Here is a 17,065-nt window from a genome sequence, read left to right as displayed (position 1 = left end):
TGGTTTACTGTCAGTATATTCCAACCAGTATAATTTAGGGGAAAGTTTTCTGGTGTAACACCATCCCCAATGCAGGAGGAAGTGTAATTACATCGAAACTCAGTTCAGGGTAAATGTCATTTCTTCCAAGAAGATGGATTCTAGAGATATGCTAGCTGTATTAGCTTAAGGGCCTAAGGAAGGGTCTAGCCTGGTCTCAGTCATACAGAAAGCATAGAAGTCATTTGGGCTATTATCCACCTCAGGTCCTGGTTGTGAGAGCTTAGGGGAACCTCTGGCTATACATACAATGTAAGAGTCATTTAGAATATTAGATATCTTCAGTCCTGGTTGTGGGAACTTGGGGAGCTAATGGGGGAAGTCCATCTGTGTACATGTAAATAAAGCACTGTTGGTCAATAGGGAAGCAGGAAAGGTGGGACTAGGAGTCAAGGAGGATTCTGGGAAATGTAGTAAAGAGTGTAGCGTCGACCTGTCATCACGGGAGGACAGGCCGAGTCAGGATGGCGTCCTCGGAAAGATAGCCCTTATAAAAATATATATTAGTAATTATGGGTTAATAATTAAGTCAGAGCTAGCAGATTAGAAAACACAACAAACAGCCAACAGCTTCATAATTAATATAGTGTCTGGTGTGTTTATCTGGGAGCTAAAGCGGCAACAGGACCCAGGCAGCTGGCGGGAAGAACGCACTTTACAGGGAGCCCCTGGCTGTTAGGGTCATTTAGATTATTACTAAGCCATCTCCAGTCCTATTTGTAGGAAGCTATTAATCACTCCCAATTTCCAGCTTTCTGGATAGAACAGGTTTTTCACCCTTCTCATTGAAAAGACAATCCTTCATGCTTAACATTCCTGGGCTCTCTGGAGATCTATGGGCACAAGGAACTTTGTGCTGTGTTGATGATGCTTTACTGTAGCAATAGAAATCAGTTTTCATTTTACAGCTTGTAGTCTACAATCCAGGGATGTCAGGGCAGGAGGTCAAGGCACTCAGGAAAGGCAGGAACTGAAGCAGAGGCCATGGAGAAATGCTGCTAACTGACTTGCTCACTCATAGACTGCTCAGTCTGCCTCCTTATACATCTCAGGACCACCTGGCCAGGGGTGGCACCACCCACAGTGAGCTGGACCCTCCCATACTGATCACCAACTTGATAAATGTCTTACTGGGGAAAGACAGCAGAATTGCAGCGTGAGCCACCGGAATGACTTGCATTTCTCCTTACACTAGTCTCTTCCGTGTCTAACTCAAATAAACTGAAAAAGAAAGGTGCAGATGGTGTCTATAAACATGATAAATGAAAATGTCACCTGCAAAAAGAACAAAAGAAAATGCCCTACAGACTAGCTTATAGACCAATTCTGAGGAAGCCTTTTCTCAGTTAAGATTCTTCCCAGATGCCCCTGGCTTGTGTCAAGTAGACACAAAAACTAAAGCACAGCGACTCATGCACTTGCATGGTCAGAAGGACCTGCAAGAAAGTATCAGTGCTTAAGGGGGGAAAGTAACTCCCTGACTGCTTCAGCAAGAGGCAACCAGAGACGGACAGCTCCAGTCTGACTGAACCCACACTGCAGCCTCAGGGACCCTCTGCTCTTAAGTGACACTTCCCAGAGAAGCCAGCTTCATGAACTTAAAATTCTGTTCTGTGCTTCCCTGGCCAATAACGTAACAACGAGAAGGTTGGCAATTGACTCCCACTGCACGTTGCCATTTGATTGAAAACAGGGAGCTAAGAATCATGAGCCTGATACTCAGACAGGCAGACCTATCTACAACTACTTTAAAAAGTCACCAGTCACCTGGACAGCAGCCGTGCTACACTCTTCTCTCAGCTAGGACGATCCCTGGCCCTGTACACTGACCAAGCACAACAGCACTTGGAGTTTCATTCCCTCTTCAATTGTTTCCTGAAGACAATTGTCTCCTGCCATCTGACCTACCAAAACAGACTGGGAGGCTTAAGCCCCAGCAACTTAAACTGTGGGTCTCAACCACATGTGACAGTCACAAAATGGATGGCAATAGCCAAAGGTTTCTGAACCCTTAATGGCCAGACTATTAATTCAAGATCAAATACCTGATTCCATGATGTTCCTGACAGTGTTATTTGTCTTGTATCGTGTGGCCGCGCTGAAGCCTTCATTCTGGACACACAATATGAAACTTTGTACTGCACCTACTGTCTTACCACATAACCTCACCGGATGCTACCTGAAACACCTTGGCTCAGAATACTGTATGCTATGAATCACAGTGTTTTCACTGTATAAAGATCTCTGCACTTGCAGAAACAGCTGGCTTGGTTACAGAAAATAAAGACTTTTAGTATTTTCCCACTGTCATTCTTCAACATGTAAGTATCAAATTAGTGAACCTTGGGGCTGGGATACAGATCTGTGGGTAGAGCACTTGTTGAGCAAGCATGAGGACAAGTTTGGATCTGTGGAACCCACAGAAAAACTAGGCAGGGTGGCACATGCCTAAAACCCAGCACTGGGGTGGGGAGGCAGGAGGAGCTTACTAGTCAGTCTGTATGATCAAAACAGCAAGCTCCAGGTTCAGTGAGAGACCCTGCTCAGAAAAGTAAGGTGTATGAGCGTTGGAGAAATGGCTTAGTAGTTAAGAGTGCATGCTGCTCTATCAGAGAACCAGAACTCAGATTCCAGCACCCATATTGGATGGATTACAAATGTCTGTAAGTCCTGCTCCGAAGGATCCAATGCTACCTTCTGGCCTCCAATGGAACCCATGCACATACACACAGAGGCAACACACACACACGCGCGCGCGCGCGCACACACACACACACAGAAGACACCTATTAATATATGGCTTCCAGAAATGAATTCACATAGAACACACACACACACACACACATACACACACCTAATATATCTTTGGATTATAGTGTGTTACAATGCTTGACTTTAAAAATTATTGTTTAAGGGCTGAGGAGATGTCTCAGAGGTTAAGAGCACTGACTGCTCTGAGTTCAATTCCCCCAACCACATGGTATCTCACAACCATTTATAATAATATTTGGTGCCCTCTTCTGGTCTGTAGAACACTGTATACATAATAAATAAACCTTTAAAAAAAGACTGTTGGATTGTTGACTTGCTAAAGTCAAGTCATTCAAAGAATTTTGGCTGGGGATTAAGATAAAATTTCTAACAACTTCTGAAATGATCTTAATTTTTTATCCCTCTTTATACTGTGTATTTATGTAATATTTTCAGCATTGGCAATAATAAAACAAAATAGTGATCAACTAGGAAGGACATTGAAAATGTTCTAGGTCCTATAGTACCAAACCTTGAGTCCATTTAATCCTTTATGTAAAAATAAACAATCATATTCATCTCGTTACTATGAAAATTTGCCTTTATCTCTAATAAGTGGTAAGATTATATTTATACCAAAGAATTGTTGTAAATTAAACTTTTTAAGGTTTTTTTTTTTTTGGAGACAGGATCTCACTACATAGTCTTGGCTGTAGTGGAACTCTCAGTGTAGACTAGGCTGACCTTGAAATCACAGAGATCAGCCTGCTTCTGCCTCCCAAGGTCTGAGATTAAAGGTGTGTTCCACAATGCCGGATAAATTAAATTTATGATCTACTCTGAGCAAATATTTGCATTTTACACCTGTCTTATAGACCTATCTATTCAGAGGCACATAACCTTTTTCAAGTGAAAAGAAATATTATGAGTAGGAAAATTTTCAGAGCCATCAATCCTCTGGACTGTCAGCTGCTGTAAGCCCTCTGGGTTCCTCCAAGGGTTCCGAATGAGCTTGGGTCTTTTTGTGATTCACTAGTCTTGCTGCCCCATAGCTGGAGGGAAGTAGGCATCTGGCTGTCAGTAGGATGCAGCTCCTTTCACTCATCGGTGAGGCTGGTCCGATTGATGACAGCCACAGGCTGTCTCCTGCCCTCCTGTGTGGGGGGAGCTGAGAGATTTGAGCTTGCTGTTGGGAAAGTCCAATGACCTTTAAACCCAGATTCTCAGGCCTGCCTGCTAATGGGTGCTAGTGTCACCACTGGGGGTTGCTCCTACTCATACTATTTGTTGATCTGGTGAGCTTCCAGTGACCCATCTCGTGTGGTAAGCTGACAGTGGCTGTTCATGTGATGAGCTCACAGTTTCTCTTCACGTAGTCAACTCACAATGATAGTTCATGTGGCATTGTCACAGTGGCTATACATGTGTTCGGCTCACAGTGCTTGTTAATATGATGACCTTCAGGACAGAGGGTGGGCAGTTCTGAAGACCAGATCAAAGTCTGTGAAATAGCTGCAATTAAGAAAAGTCTCCTTGGAGTATACACCATCAAAGAAAGTCTCCTAGAGTGGCTGAGACACTTGAAGCAGTTACAGCTGCCATGATGACAGCTCAGCAAACTGCTTAAGAAGCCATGCTTGATTGCCTTCTCCTGGCCTGTCTATGAAGTCGGCAGAGCTGAAATAGGGGTTTACTGTCCTGATGAGAGCTCGGGAAAGTGGTGATGGTGCTCACAACTTAGTCAGATTCAGGAGTTACAGGGGCCCAGTTTCAGCCTCTGCTCTATCTGAGGTGGTTGCAGCTACAGCTAGGTGCAGGGCAAAGATTTGATGGCTGCCAATCAAGTGGCAAAGTCATTCACTCTTTCATAGTACTAATAGCTTGGGTCATTTAAAGAGATGACAAGTCATAAGGAGAGAGTTCAGTGGGTAAAGGTGCTTCATCCATTAGCCTGGGGATAGTTGCCCTGGGGGTAAATGTGTCTCATGCATTAGCCTGGAGCCCACACAAAGGCAGAAGGAGAGAACTAACTCCACAGAGTCTTCTGCTAACTTCCACATGCATTCTGTGACACAGGCACTCACAAACACACACTACAGATGTACACAATAAGTACGTTCTTTTTTAAAAAAAAATAAAGACAAAAGCAAGATCCAACACAATTTTTTTTTTGGTTTTACGAGACAGGGTTTCTCTGTATTGTTTTGGAGGCTGTTGGTCCAGCCTGGCCTCGAACTCACAGAGATCCACCTACCTCTGCCTCCCGAGTGCTGGGATGAAAGATGTGTGCCACCACTGCCCGGCGAGATCCAACACAAATTATTGTACTTGTAAATTCTATAGAACACTTGTTCTCTATATTAGTCAGTGTTCTCTAGAAGAACAGAACTGATAGTGTGTGTGTGTGTGTGTGTGTGTGTGTGTGTGTAGTGAAGTGAAGGAGACTTATTAGAATGGCTTACAAGCTTTGACCCAACTAATTCAACAATGGCTTTTTTAACAACACAAGATGTGTGAGGCTGGATGTCTGAGCTGGTCTTCAGTATATGCTGGAATCCCAAAGAAGTTCTCTGTAGAGAGTGAGCAAACGGACTTGCCAGTGAGAGTGAGAGTAAGCAGGCCAAGAAAGGAAGCCTCCTCCTTCTGCATCCTTCCTATAGGCTGCCATCAGAAGGTGAGGCCCTGATTAAAAGTGGATCTTGCTGCCTCAGAAGGTCTGGATTAAAAGTGTCACCCACACTTCAAATTATTTAATTATCAGAGAGAGAGAGAGAGAGAGAGAGAGAGAGAGAGAGAGAGAGAGAGAGAGAGAGAGAGAGAGAGAGAGAGAGAGGAAGGAAGGAAGGAAGGAAGGAAGAAAGAAAGAAAGAAAGAAAGAAAGAAAGAAAGAAAGAAAGAAAGAAAGAAAGAAAGAAAAGAAATCCCTCACTGGTATACCCAGCCACTTAGATTTGAATTACAGATATAGTCAAGTTGACAACCAAGAATAGTCATCACACTTTCTCCAGTCAATTCTCTCTCTCTCTCTCTCTCTCTCTCTCTCTCTCTCTCTCTCTCTCTCTCTCTCTCTCTCTCTCTCTCTCTCATATATACACATGCATGCATGTGAAAATATACATGTGTATGCATATATATACTCATATATATACATATACATGTGTATCTGTGTGTGTGTATATCTCATCTTGAGGAAGGTTAAGTATCCTATAACCTTAATTTCCCCATGAGAAATTTCATCTTCCTTAATCTTTTTTAACTTTTAAATTTTTATTTATTGTTATTGTCAGGGAGTCGTGACGGTTATATTTTTGTCAATGTGACATAAGCTAGAGTCATCTAGGAAGAAGGACCCTCAATTAAAAATGCCTCTAACCACTTGGCCTGTGAGCAAGTCTATAGGGGCATTTTTTTAATTAATGATTTATGTGGGAGGGCTCAGTAGAGCAAGCCAGTAGGCAGAATTCCTCCATGTTCTCTGCATCAGTTTCTGTCTCATGCTTGAGTTCTTGCTCTGGCTTCCTTCAATAATAGACTGACATGGAAATGTAAGATAAAATAGGCCTTTCCCACAGCTGCTTTTGGTCAGTACCTTATCACAGAAATAGAAAACAAGCTAGAATAGGGAGTGGCAAGCTCAGTCAGAAAGTGACAACTCTTTTCTCCTACTGTGTAATCTGAGGGTTGAACTCAGGTCACCAGACTTTCGGGGCAGACAGGTCTACCCCTAGCCTTCTTGACAGCTTCTATGCTCCTTAGTCTTATGAAATCTGTCTTCTGTAATGTCCTCCTGTGACCATAAAGTATTTACTTTCCATACAGATGTGAACATAGATTTCTAGGGCCCAGACTCTTTTCTCTGGGGACACCATTGGAATCATCATCATCATCATCATCATCATCATCACCATCATCATCATCACCTTAGCATGAAACTTCTGTGTCCTGAAAGACAAAGACTTTACCAAGAGATTGAAGATACAGGGTTAAAAACTTAACAGAAGAACAACTTTTACGTGGAGGGGAAGGACAGAAACCAGGTTAAACATGGTACAGACAATGGAGGCAGAGTTCACCCTGGTGAACTAGGGCACTCCTGATGGAGGAAAGTCTTTTTGTGTATATGTTGTCCTATTGGTTGATAAATAAAGTACTGTTGACCAATAGGGAAGCAAGATAGGTGGGACTAGGAGTAGAGGAGGATTCTGGGAAATGTAGTCGAGAGTGGAGAGTCGCCATGAGATCCTGGGAGGAGAGGGCGCAAGTCTGGCGTTCTTGGTAAAATAAGACCTTATAAAAATATATATTATTAATTACGGGTTAATAATTAAGTCAGAGCTAGCCATTAAGAAACCATAGCAAATGGCCAACAGTTTCTTGATTTATATAGCATCCTGCATGTTCATGTTGGATTGACGTGACTCTGGGACCAGGCTGGTGGAAAGAATGCATGGTCCTTCTAACAGTGTAGATCTCTTTGGCACTGAATTTGACTTGGTCTATAGTGTTCATACATATGCAGCAGAATGTGTTAGTTCATTTTGTTTTTATGTTGAAAACAGGATCTTTCAATGTGGCTAGTAACAGCCTGGAACTTTCTGTGTGGCCCAGACTGACTGAGAACCCACCACCATCTTGTCTTAGCCTGCCAAGTGCAGGGTTATAGATATGTGCTGCCATGTCTGACTTGAAGGTATTGATTACTGCATGAACATCTCCTTGCTCTACCAAGAGATTGTCGTCAAGGGTTAAATTAGCTGGGGAATTAGGAACTTTAAAGAAGGTGACCGCCCCAAGAGGACTCATCCCATTTGTATTAGGAGGCAACATATCTGATTTGTGGTGGGTTTTTGTTTGTTTGTTTGTTTGTTTTGGTTTTGGTTTTGGTTTTTCAAGACAGGGTTTCTCTGTGGTTTTGGAGGCTGTCCAGGCTGGTCTCAACTCAAAGAGATCCACCTGCCTCTGCCTCCTGAGTGCTGGGGTTAAAGGCATGTACCACCAACGTCTGACTAATTGGTGGTGTTTTAAAGAATTATTTATTGTGACACAAAACAGACTCATGGGCCGACCTTGCTGAGATCATTCTTAAGGCTCTGTGCGTGATGTGGGATGGTGATCTGAATCAGAACTGCTGAGGAGACAGACTCCTCCCCTTTATTACTAGAATTATGTTGAGTACTCTCACTACACACTGACAAAATGCTATGTTGTTTCTGGATCCATCTCTGTATAATGGAAATGCCAAATGATTTTAAAGTCCAATTACAAGTGAAGATCAGCTTAAAAGACTGAATGAGTCCATCAGGGAGCAATATGGTAACAGGTTTTATTACATCTAGTTGTAAACCTAACTCATATATAAGGTAGGTTATGGACTTGGATTTCGAAAATTAGGTCAAGAAGTAGATCTTTAACCAGTCATGGATTCTGGTAATACATCCACTGTTGGATCAAGATGCACCTTCCAATACAGCTCCAGAGACATTAACCACCAAGTTTTCAGCTAGGAACCAGCGAGGGAGCCAAAACAAGGATAGAATAAATCCAGGAAAATCTGGTTATTTCACAACTTAATAGGCCTTACAACCTATTTGGTTTTTCAAGACAGGGTTTCTCTGTGGTTTTAGAGGCTGTTTTGGAACTCACTCTTGTAGACCAGGCTGATCTCAAACTCACAGAGCTTCGCCTGCCTCTACTTCCCAAGTGCTGGGATTAATGGCATTCGTCACCACCGCCCAGCTAAAGATTTCTATAAAGTATCCCTCATTCATTCTCCTGTGTTGTTCAATACATAAGAGCAAAGCTAGGGGTAATGGCAAACACATTTAATCCCAGACCTTGGGAAGCAGAGGCAGGTGGATCTCTGTGAAACTGAGGCCAGTCTGGTCTACATAGCAAGTTCCAGGACAGACAGAGCTACATAATAGAGAGACCCTGTCTCAACACAAACAAACAAACAAATACAAATACAAAGCAAAGCCCTTTGTGGAGGACAGATATACATAGTCATGCACTGTAACACAAAAAATGAAAAAAAAAACGTAGATTCAGATATTGGGGATCAAGTTTCAAGCTGAAGATCAGAAAAGCAAAACAGCCAGCCACTAGCTCTTACCTCTACCTCAGACTGAAAGGGCTGATCCTGTCTCAATGACATTTCACAAAGCCTCAGACTGCTGTCTCTCCTCAGGGTGACTAAAGAATGAATACCTTTCTATCTCAATGTGGATGGAGAATGAATGCCTTCCTATCTCTTATATTTTTGGTTGTGAGCCTAGCCTTTAATGGCCGAGTTATCCCTCCAGCCCATGCCTTCCTATCTCAATGTGGCTGGCTTTGCTTTCTGAATCCTCAGGCAAGCTTTAATAAATCGTAAATAATATATCATCACAAAATGGAGACCAAGACAGCCTTCAGTCAGGCACAAATTCATACTCATTCAACAGACAGACGGAAAATAAAAGACACAGGGGACCATAAAGTAGAGAATATTCAAATCCAGGCTCTCTTAGTTAAATGACACCAAAGTTAAGTCCTTTGATTTCTTCCCTTAATGTGATACCAATGAATTATTGGTGACTTGGAGGTTATTACTAATGTCTTTAATCCATGCAGACATAAACACTACAGTCTTAACTGAATTCTACAACTACCAGAATGAGCTTGCATGCAGATTCTTCCCGAGCCAGAGTGTTTAGGTGAGAATGCAAGCTGTTAAGTAGCTCTGTTTGATCAAGATTGAAACATTCCTTCACTGCAAGAGGAAGAGAAGCTCCCCAGACCCATGAAGCTTACAAGATTCATAAGGCTCCTCCCTTAGGTTATGAAAGGTTATGGATAAGAAGATTCTTTAGTGGTGTAGCTGCCTGTAAATGTCTCAAGGGACTTCTGTGTTGTAGTTTTGTGATGGTCAGCCATGCTGGGGTAGGCCTTTTGGTGATGAAGTTGCCCCTGTAAGTAGGTAATGCCAATGAACTCATTGGTTTATTAAGTTGAACTTAGACAGAACTGCATTTTTGAAGTATCATTGTTCTATTTTCCTCAAGAAAAGACACACAGCATACTGCAATGGAAACTTGATTTGAGTCTAGAATTATTGTGGAATATTAGTTAAGATGTGTTACATTTCTTTATCCTGTGCAATGTTTGTTTAATGATGCAAACATGCTGCGTTTGTTAAAACTCAGTAACGCTGTATTACTTTTCCTGCCTAAGACACCTGATTGGTCTAATAAAGTACTGAGTGACCAATAGCTAGGCAGGAGAGAGAAAAGGGCAGGGCTGCCAGGCAGAGAGAATTAATAGGAGAAGGAGGAGCAAGGAAAGAGGGAGAGGAGGGTGCCAGGGGCCAACTACCCAGCTACACAACCAGTCACAGAGTAAGAAGAAAAGAAAGCTATATAGAGTAGAGAACGGTAAAAGCCCAGAGGCAAAAGATAGATGAGATGATTTAAGAAAAGCTGACTAGAAACAGCCAGGCATTCATAAATAAGAATAAGTCTCCATGTGTTTATTTGGCAGCTGGGTGGCAGACCCCCAAAGAGAAAGAGAAAAAAAATGAACTACATAGAATTAATGAGACCTTCATTAATGCAAACAAATGTGTGATGTTATTTTTGTAATAATTTAGTTCACAGCAACATCAAACTAATGCAGGAGGCAAGTGGAATTTTAAAATATTATGAAAAGTCTCATAAATACCACTGATGAGTCTTATTACTAGGAATTAGAAAAAAGTAGAGCCGTAGATTTTGAAAACAAATAGGAAGATTGTCAAAGTATATTCATTACTAGACTTTGTTTTGGAAACTCAATAAAGAACTAACTTACACGTCTCTCCACACTAAATGCAGCACAGGTACAGGTAGTAAGCATTTTTACAGGACTGTGGAAATAGTTTAGGAGTTAAGAGTGCTTGCTGCTCTCTGAGAGAACTCAAGGTTGGTTCCCAGCATCTGTTTTTGGCAACTCACAACCACATATAACCACAGCTCCAGGGGATCTACTGTTCTCTATAGGGACTCACACATGTACACACACACACACACACACACACACACACACACACACCATAATTTAAAGTTCCAGGAGAGCCTCCAAAGCCACAGAGAAACTCTGTCTCGAAAAATCAAAAAAGAAAACAAAATATAATTAAAAGAAACCCTTTAAATGAGCCCCATGATGGTGGCTCACACCTTAATCCCAGAACATGGGAGGCAGAGACATGTGGATCTCTGTGAGTTCCAGGCCAGCCTGGCCTACAGAATGAGTTCCAGGATAGCAGAGGCTACACAGAGAAACCCTGTCTCAAAAAAATAAACATAAAAAATAAAATAAACAAGCAAAAAAGAAAGAACAAGCAAACAACCCAGTCACTGGATTTTAGAATAGAAACAATATCTATAATTGGTCTCAGTTTTTTGAAGTTCTAACATGAAAGTTCTATCTGGTGAAGTAATCCAAATGCAACTCAAAGAAACAAAAGGTTGGGGAAAAAACATAAAGTAACAACATTTCAATATAAAGTTGCTAATAGAAATTTACAAGAATTTGGAAGCAAAAGAATGAAGAGATAAGTTATGAGACTAAGAAGCTCGGAGGGACTCAGTTCTCCCTGGGTTGCTGAAGTAGAGGCAAGCATGTTAAACATTGTTAAAGACTTTTATCTTTGACTCACTGGGATCAGACTTGTTGGTCTTACCTTAATGTAAGCATCCTTTTTTTTTTTTGGACAGGGTCTTACATCTCTGACTTGCTATGTAGACCAGGATTATCTCAAACTCAGAGAGATCTACCTGCCTCTGTCTCCTGCATACTTTTTCCAAGTAAACTGGTAAAACATTTAAAAAATTAACTTAAAAATTAAAAACTCAAGCCAGGTGGTGATGGTACATGCCTTTAATCCCAGCACTTGGGAGGCAAAGGCAGGTGGATCTCTGTGAGTTCAAGGCCAGCCTGGTCTACAGAGGGAGTTCCAGGACATCCAGGGCTACACAGAGAAACCCTATCTCAAAAAACAAAACATTAAAAAAAATTAAAAGCCTACCAGCACAGGGTGTGTCTGTATGTGGCTGTGTGCATGTGTGTGTATGGTACCCATGGAGGCCAGAAGAGGGCATTGGGTCCTCTGGAGCTGGAGTTCCAGGCAGTTGTGAACCACCAGACATAAGTGTGGGGGAACTGAACTCAAGTCTTCTGCAAGAACAGTATGTGCTCTTTTTTTTTTTTTCCGAGGTAGGGTTTCTCTATGGCTTTCGAGGCTTTCCTAGAACTCACTCTTATAGACCAGGCTAGCCTCGAACTCATAGAGATCCACCTGCCTCTGCCTCCCGAGCGCTGGGATTAAAGGTGTGTGCCACCATCGCCCGGCTCAGTATGTGCTCTTTACAGATGAGCCATCCTTCCAGTTCCTCTTGTCAAGCTTCGAGCTTTCTCAGTAGTAGAGCAGCTCGAGCTGGTAACAGAAGGTGATGTCAGTGGAATTATATGATTTTCAAAGGCAGCAGCCACCATGACAGTAGCTGGCAGCAGTGGTGGCAGCAGCAAGAAGGCAGCTAGAGTGTCCCCGGGAGCTGCCAGGGACACAAACACTGAGATCCAGGGATAAGAAACATTGGCCCTGTCTCTGGAAGAGTCTCAAGGAGCTGCCAAGTAAGGGGTGAAAATCTGTAATATTTTATTCCCAAGAAGTATAACTATAGCTGCTGTCAAAAGTCCCTGTCTAGGGGCTGGAGAGATAGTTCAGAGGTTAAGAGCACTGGCCGCTCTTCCAGAGGTCCTGAGTTCAATTCCCAGCAACCACATGGTGGCTCACAATCATCTATAATGAGATCTGATGCCCTCTTCTGGCCTGCAGGGATGTAGGCAAACACTGTATACATAATACACAAATAAATCTTAAAAAAAAAAAGTCCCTGTCTAGGCCCAAGAGCTGTTATGGTAGATGCTCTAAGACCTGAAAGTCCCAATCCCCAAGGCTTTCCTAGCAGTTGTAAGACAAGCAGGCACCACCTGCTGCTGGAAGGTAAGGATGACAGCCACATACTAAGGCTACAGATGGAATAGCCCAGTCCTAGACTCCAACCCAGTGCCCAGAGTCCTAAGTCTCTGACTTCTAAGGAATTGGAAGCCTCTGTGTCAGTGTTGGGCATTTAAGGACCCAGAACTGCTGACACCAGAACAGCAATACTGGCTCTACTCATGACTTCTGGGTAGAGCAAAAGGACCCCAGTCAGCTCACTGGTAATAAGATAAGCAACTTGTTAGGATCTAACACATAGAACCATGACATGACTATACTTTAAAATGGTATACTAGTCAGACAGTGGTGGCGCAGCTTTTAATCCCAGCACTCAGGAGGCAGAGGCAGGCGGATCTCTGTGAGTTCAAAGACCAGCCTGGTCTACAAGAGGACAGCTTCCAAAGCCACAGAGAAACCCTGTTTCGAAAAAATCGAAATAAATAAATAACTAAAGATAAATAAATACAATTTTTCCTGAACGCTTTTGAATCTCAAAAGCAATTTTTATTGGACTGGAATGGTAGCTCAGTGGCTAAGAGAACTTGCTGCTCTCACAACCACCCAGAACCCCAACTCCAAAGGTCCAGCACTCTCTTCTGGCCTCTGTGGATACCCAGACATAGGCAGTATACATATAGTTACATAAATACATTTTTAAGTCTTTAAAAATATAACTTTTATTTATTTAGCTTTGCTGTTTATTTCTTCTTGAGACAGGATCTCAAATGGACCAAACTGGCCCTGAATTTGATAGATTGATCATCGTACCTCAATGCAGAGATGGAAGTGGGTATGGTGTGGTATGGTGGCTCACTGCTTTAACCCAGCACTCAAAGCAGGTGGATCTGAGTTTGAGGCCAGCCTGATCTACAGAACGAGTTCTAGGACTGACAGGGCTACCTAGATAAACCATGTCTCAAAAACAAACAAACAACAAAGGGAGGATCTTAACCAAAAAGCTTTTGTGTACACATTATTATCTTTTACTTTGGTTTTCCGAGATAGGGTTTCTCTATGGCTTTGAAGGCTGTCCTGGAACTAGCTCTTGTAGATCAGGCTGGTCTCGAACTCACAGAGACCCACCTGCCTCTGCCTCCAAGTGCTGGGATTAAAGGCGTGTGCCACCACCTCCGGGCACATTAGTTTATTAATCTCTTAAGTGAACCTCTAAATTCAGATCCTAGCCCTATGTCAGGAAGCTCACAACTACCTGGGACCCTAGCTCTAGCAGTTCAGGTTCTGTAGGTGGTAGACACACACAAAGAAAATAAAAATGTTGACTAAAAACAAACAAACAAAAACAGTGGCATTCCCTCTCCCTCTTTGTGTCCCAGATAACCTCCAGCACTTGGATTTGAGCAATCCTTGCAGCTCAGCATGTGGGAGTTCTATATCTTATTTTAGTTCTTATAGAAATTCTACTGATTAGATCTTACTTACAGATGAGGGAACTCAGGCTTGGACATTATGGTTTCCCCAAAGTCAGGTTGCCACTAACAGCTGAGCCACAACCCTAAGGAGGCCAGCTTTCTCACCAGGCTGTCTCTGTCACTCAACCCTAGCCCCCAAGACAGACATCCCTACTTCACAGACTTACTTAAAAGGAACGAGTCTCTGTTCGGCTGGTGGCGGTCAGATAGGGTAGTGGGCTGTTGGTGGTAGTGGCATTAAGTCAAGAATTAAAACCTTAAACATATGCATCATTTTAGAACTTACTGGTGCTCTCCTTCAGCTTCTAAATTGTGAGGGTGTTAGCTGAATTATTTGTATTTTTTGAAAGGAAATGCATGCCCCGCTTTGGCATTTTATATGGAAAAGATGTGATGGGTGTTCCTGTCACCTGTGGTTCTAAAAATTCTTGCTACATGTTTTTTATCTCTTTTTCAAATTGCAGAGATTTCCCCATGAGTTCCAAATTTAGAACTGAATTGATATCTCCACTTTGCCCCATCCACATTAGAAATAAGTAAAATCATGAGTACAAAATAAAAATTTACATGTGGCATAACTTCAGTCGCCTTCCTGAAGAATTTTCACAGGCACTGCACAATTTAGGAATAAAGTAACACACATATCATACCCACTTAAAAAATTCCTGTTTTTCAGGAAATGTGATCTATAATTTTTTCTTTAACTTTTCTGTTCAAGCAGTGGAAAAATATCAACATTTAACCCAGCAACAAAATGTTCAGGAAAACCAGCAATAAACATGAGCACGAATATGACTGCACTGCTTTCTCCCTTCATACAATTATGAGAACAAATGGTTGAGAATGATGACTAACGATTCCAGTTTGGTGCTCCTGATAAATCTGTGCATTCCTTGGAGGGAATTCAAAGAGCAGAAAAGAACGCCTTTAAACACCAGCAAGCTTCAAGTGACAGTAAGGAGAGGAGATAAATGAATGCATTTGGCAAATGGCAGCAAGGACGATGTCAACATCACCAAACAGAATTTAAAGGTAACAATTCTGAAGAACTGTCTAATGTCTAAGGCAAATCTCCCACCTCCACCATCCAGGGAAATCATCAGATCATGTGGCTATCCAGGACTGCTTTTCCTGGGCGTCCAGAGGAACCCTCAGAGGTCCACCTCTTCATTGTTTTCACTGGCATCACCTACCGGCTTGCTATCTTCCGTTGCTGACAGTCGGCCAGCTGGGCTGGGAGATGGGGTTCTTCACCTGAGGTGGCTCTAAGGACACTGAAGCTGGGCACTGATGGCTCACTGGAGTTTCACTCAACACCCCACCGACCAGCCTCACAAACACATTCATCACACCCTGCATCCCTAGGCAGGTAATGCAAAGCCCCAACTATAAATCAGGGGACCTGGAGTCCAAATTGAAAGCCTCTGATTACTGCACAGTGCAGATACGAAATGCATCGAGCAAATGACAGCATTGAATGAACTTTAAAACCGATTCTTGGATTTGAGGTTTGTTAGATACCCAAGTCTCTCTGACTCCACCCTGCTGAGAATCCATCAAACAAACAGGACCGGCGGTGAAGGAGTGCGGCTCTTACCTCCATCCCCACCAATCTCCAGGCTCCGCACCACCCAGTTGTTGTCCAGTCGGACACCTGCGAGGCACACCTGCAGGTGACACCCCCCTGCCCCTGCGGATGCACTGACGCTGGTGATTCAGCGCCTTTCTGCCTCCTGGGTTACCAGGGCGACGCATACGCACGCGCACACCCGCCCCTAGGGATGGCCTGCGCTGCAGCCTGCACTGTTCTACTAAACAGAGGGACCTTTCTGTTTGTTTCCCTGCTCTGGTTCCCCCTCTCCCACCACATCCCGACCATGGTTCCAAAATGTTGAGGGGGTGGACAAGTCTTCCAGAAAAATGCTCTGCCGGCGCAGCGCGCAACTGCTGCCCTCCAAGTCAAGTCACCAGGCTATTCAAGTCTTGTTTTCGGCCGAGCTTTTTGCGCGATCCCCAACCGGCCACAACGTAACTTAGCTTCTTGGTTTTGAGTGCCTCTTTTCCAATCAAGGAAGGAAAACCTGAGCCTATGTCGTCCACACAGATCAACTCTGTACTTTGCAAGGTTAAATGGATGCCGTACATTTCGACATGTGTCTAATAGTGAGAATCTGAATCAGAGGAAACGGGTGAAACACTATTCCTTTTTTTTTTTTTTTTTTTTTTTTTTGGTTTTTCGAGACAGGGTTTCTCTGTGGCTTTGGAGGCTGTCCTGGAACTAGCTCTTGTAGATTAGGCTGGCCTCGAACTCAGAGATCCACCTGCCTATGCCGACCAAGTGCTGGGATTAAAGGCGTGCGCCACCAACGCCCGGCTTAATTTTTAATATTATAATATGAATATCAAAGTACCTATGAACGGGCATCAAAGGGCAGAAAGCGTGGGCAGAGTATTCCTTATACATCCCATAAGACAGAGTTGCACACTGGAAGAATAAGCTTCCACTGGCTCCTCTGTGGAAATACCTCAGACAAGTTACAAACCCACTATTTCCAGAAGTACTCTAGTAATACCAAATAAATTAAAAACCAGAACCAGACATGGTAAGGTAGTAGGGATGATCACCTGTGAAGATGTGTTACTTTGCCTGTCTAAAACACCTGATTGGTCTAATAAAAAGCTGGACAGCCAGCAGCCAGGAAAGAGAAAGTATAGGCAGGGCTGGTAGAGAAAATAAATAGGAGAAATCTGGAAAAAAGATCTAGAAGTGGACTCAAGGGGCCAGTCACCCAGGTACAAAGGAAGCCCAGAGGCAAAAGACGAGTGG

General features: G+C 43.0%; 1 protein-coding gene across 2 annotated transcripts in view; it reads right to left on the bottom strand.

Moving 5' to 3' along the window:
* The window catches only part of Kiaa0319 (KIAA0319 ortholog), a 62,644-nt gene extending 46,644 nt beyond the window's left edge, over nt 1-16,000 (bottom strand). Inside the window, exon 1 of one of the 2 annotated variants that reach the window (XM_040755733.1) lies at nt 15,836-16,000. The gene's annotated coding sequence lies outside the window, so the exon portion shown is untranslated. The remainder of the gene's footprint in view (nt 1-15,835) is intronic. The other variant, XM_040755732.1, reaches the window with a different exon arrangement.
* Between the last annotated feature and the right edge of the window lie 1,065 nt (nt 16,001-17,065).

Source organism: Mesocricetus auratus, unplaced genomic scaffold (assembly GCF_017639785.1).
Source record: "Mesocricetus auratus isolate SY011 unplaced genomic scaffold, BCM_Maur_2.0 Super-Scaffold_100013, whole genome shotgun sequence".
In the NCBI taxonomy this organism is placed as follows: domain Eukaryota; kingdom Metazoa; phylum Chordata; class Mammalia; order Rodentia; family Cricetidae; genus Mesocricetus; species Mesocricetus auratus.
This window is presented reverse-complemented; position numbering and strand designations above follow the sequence as displayed.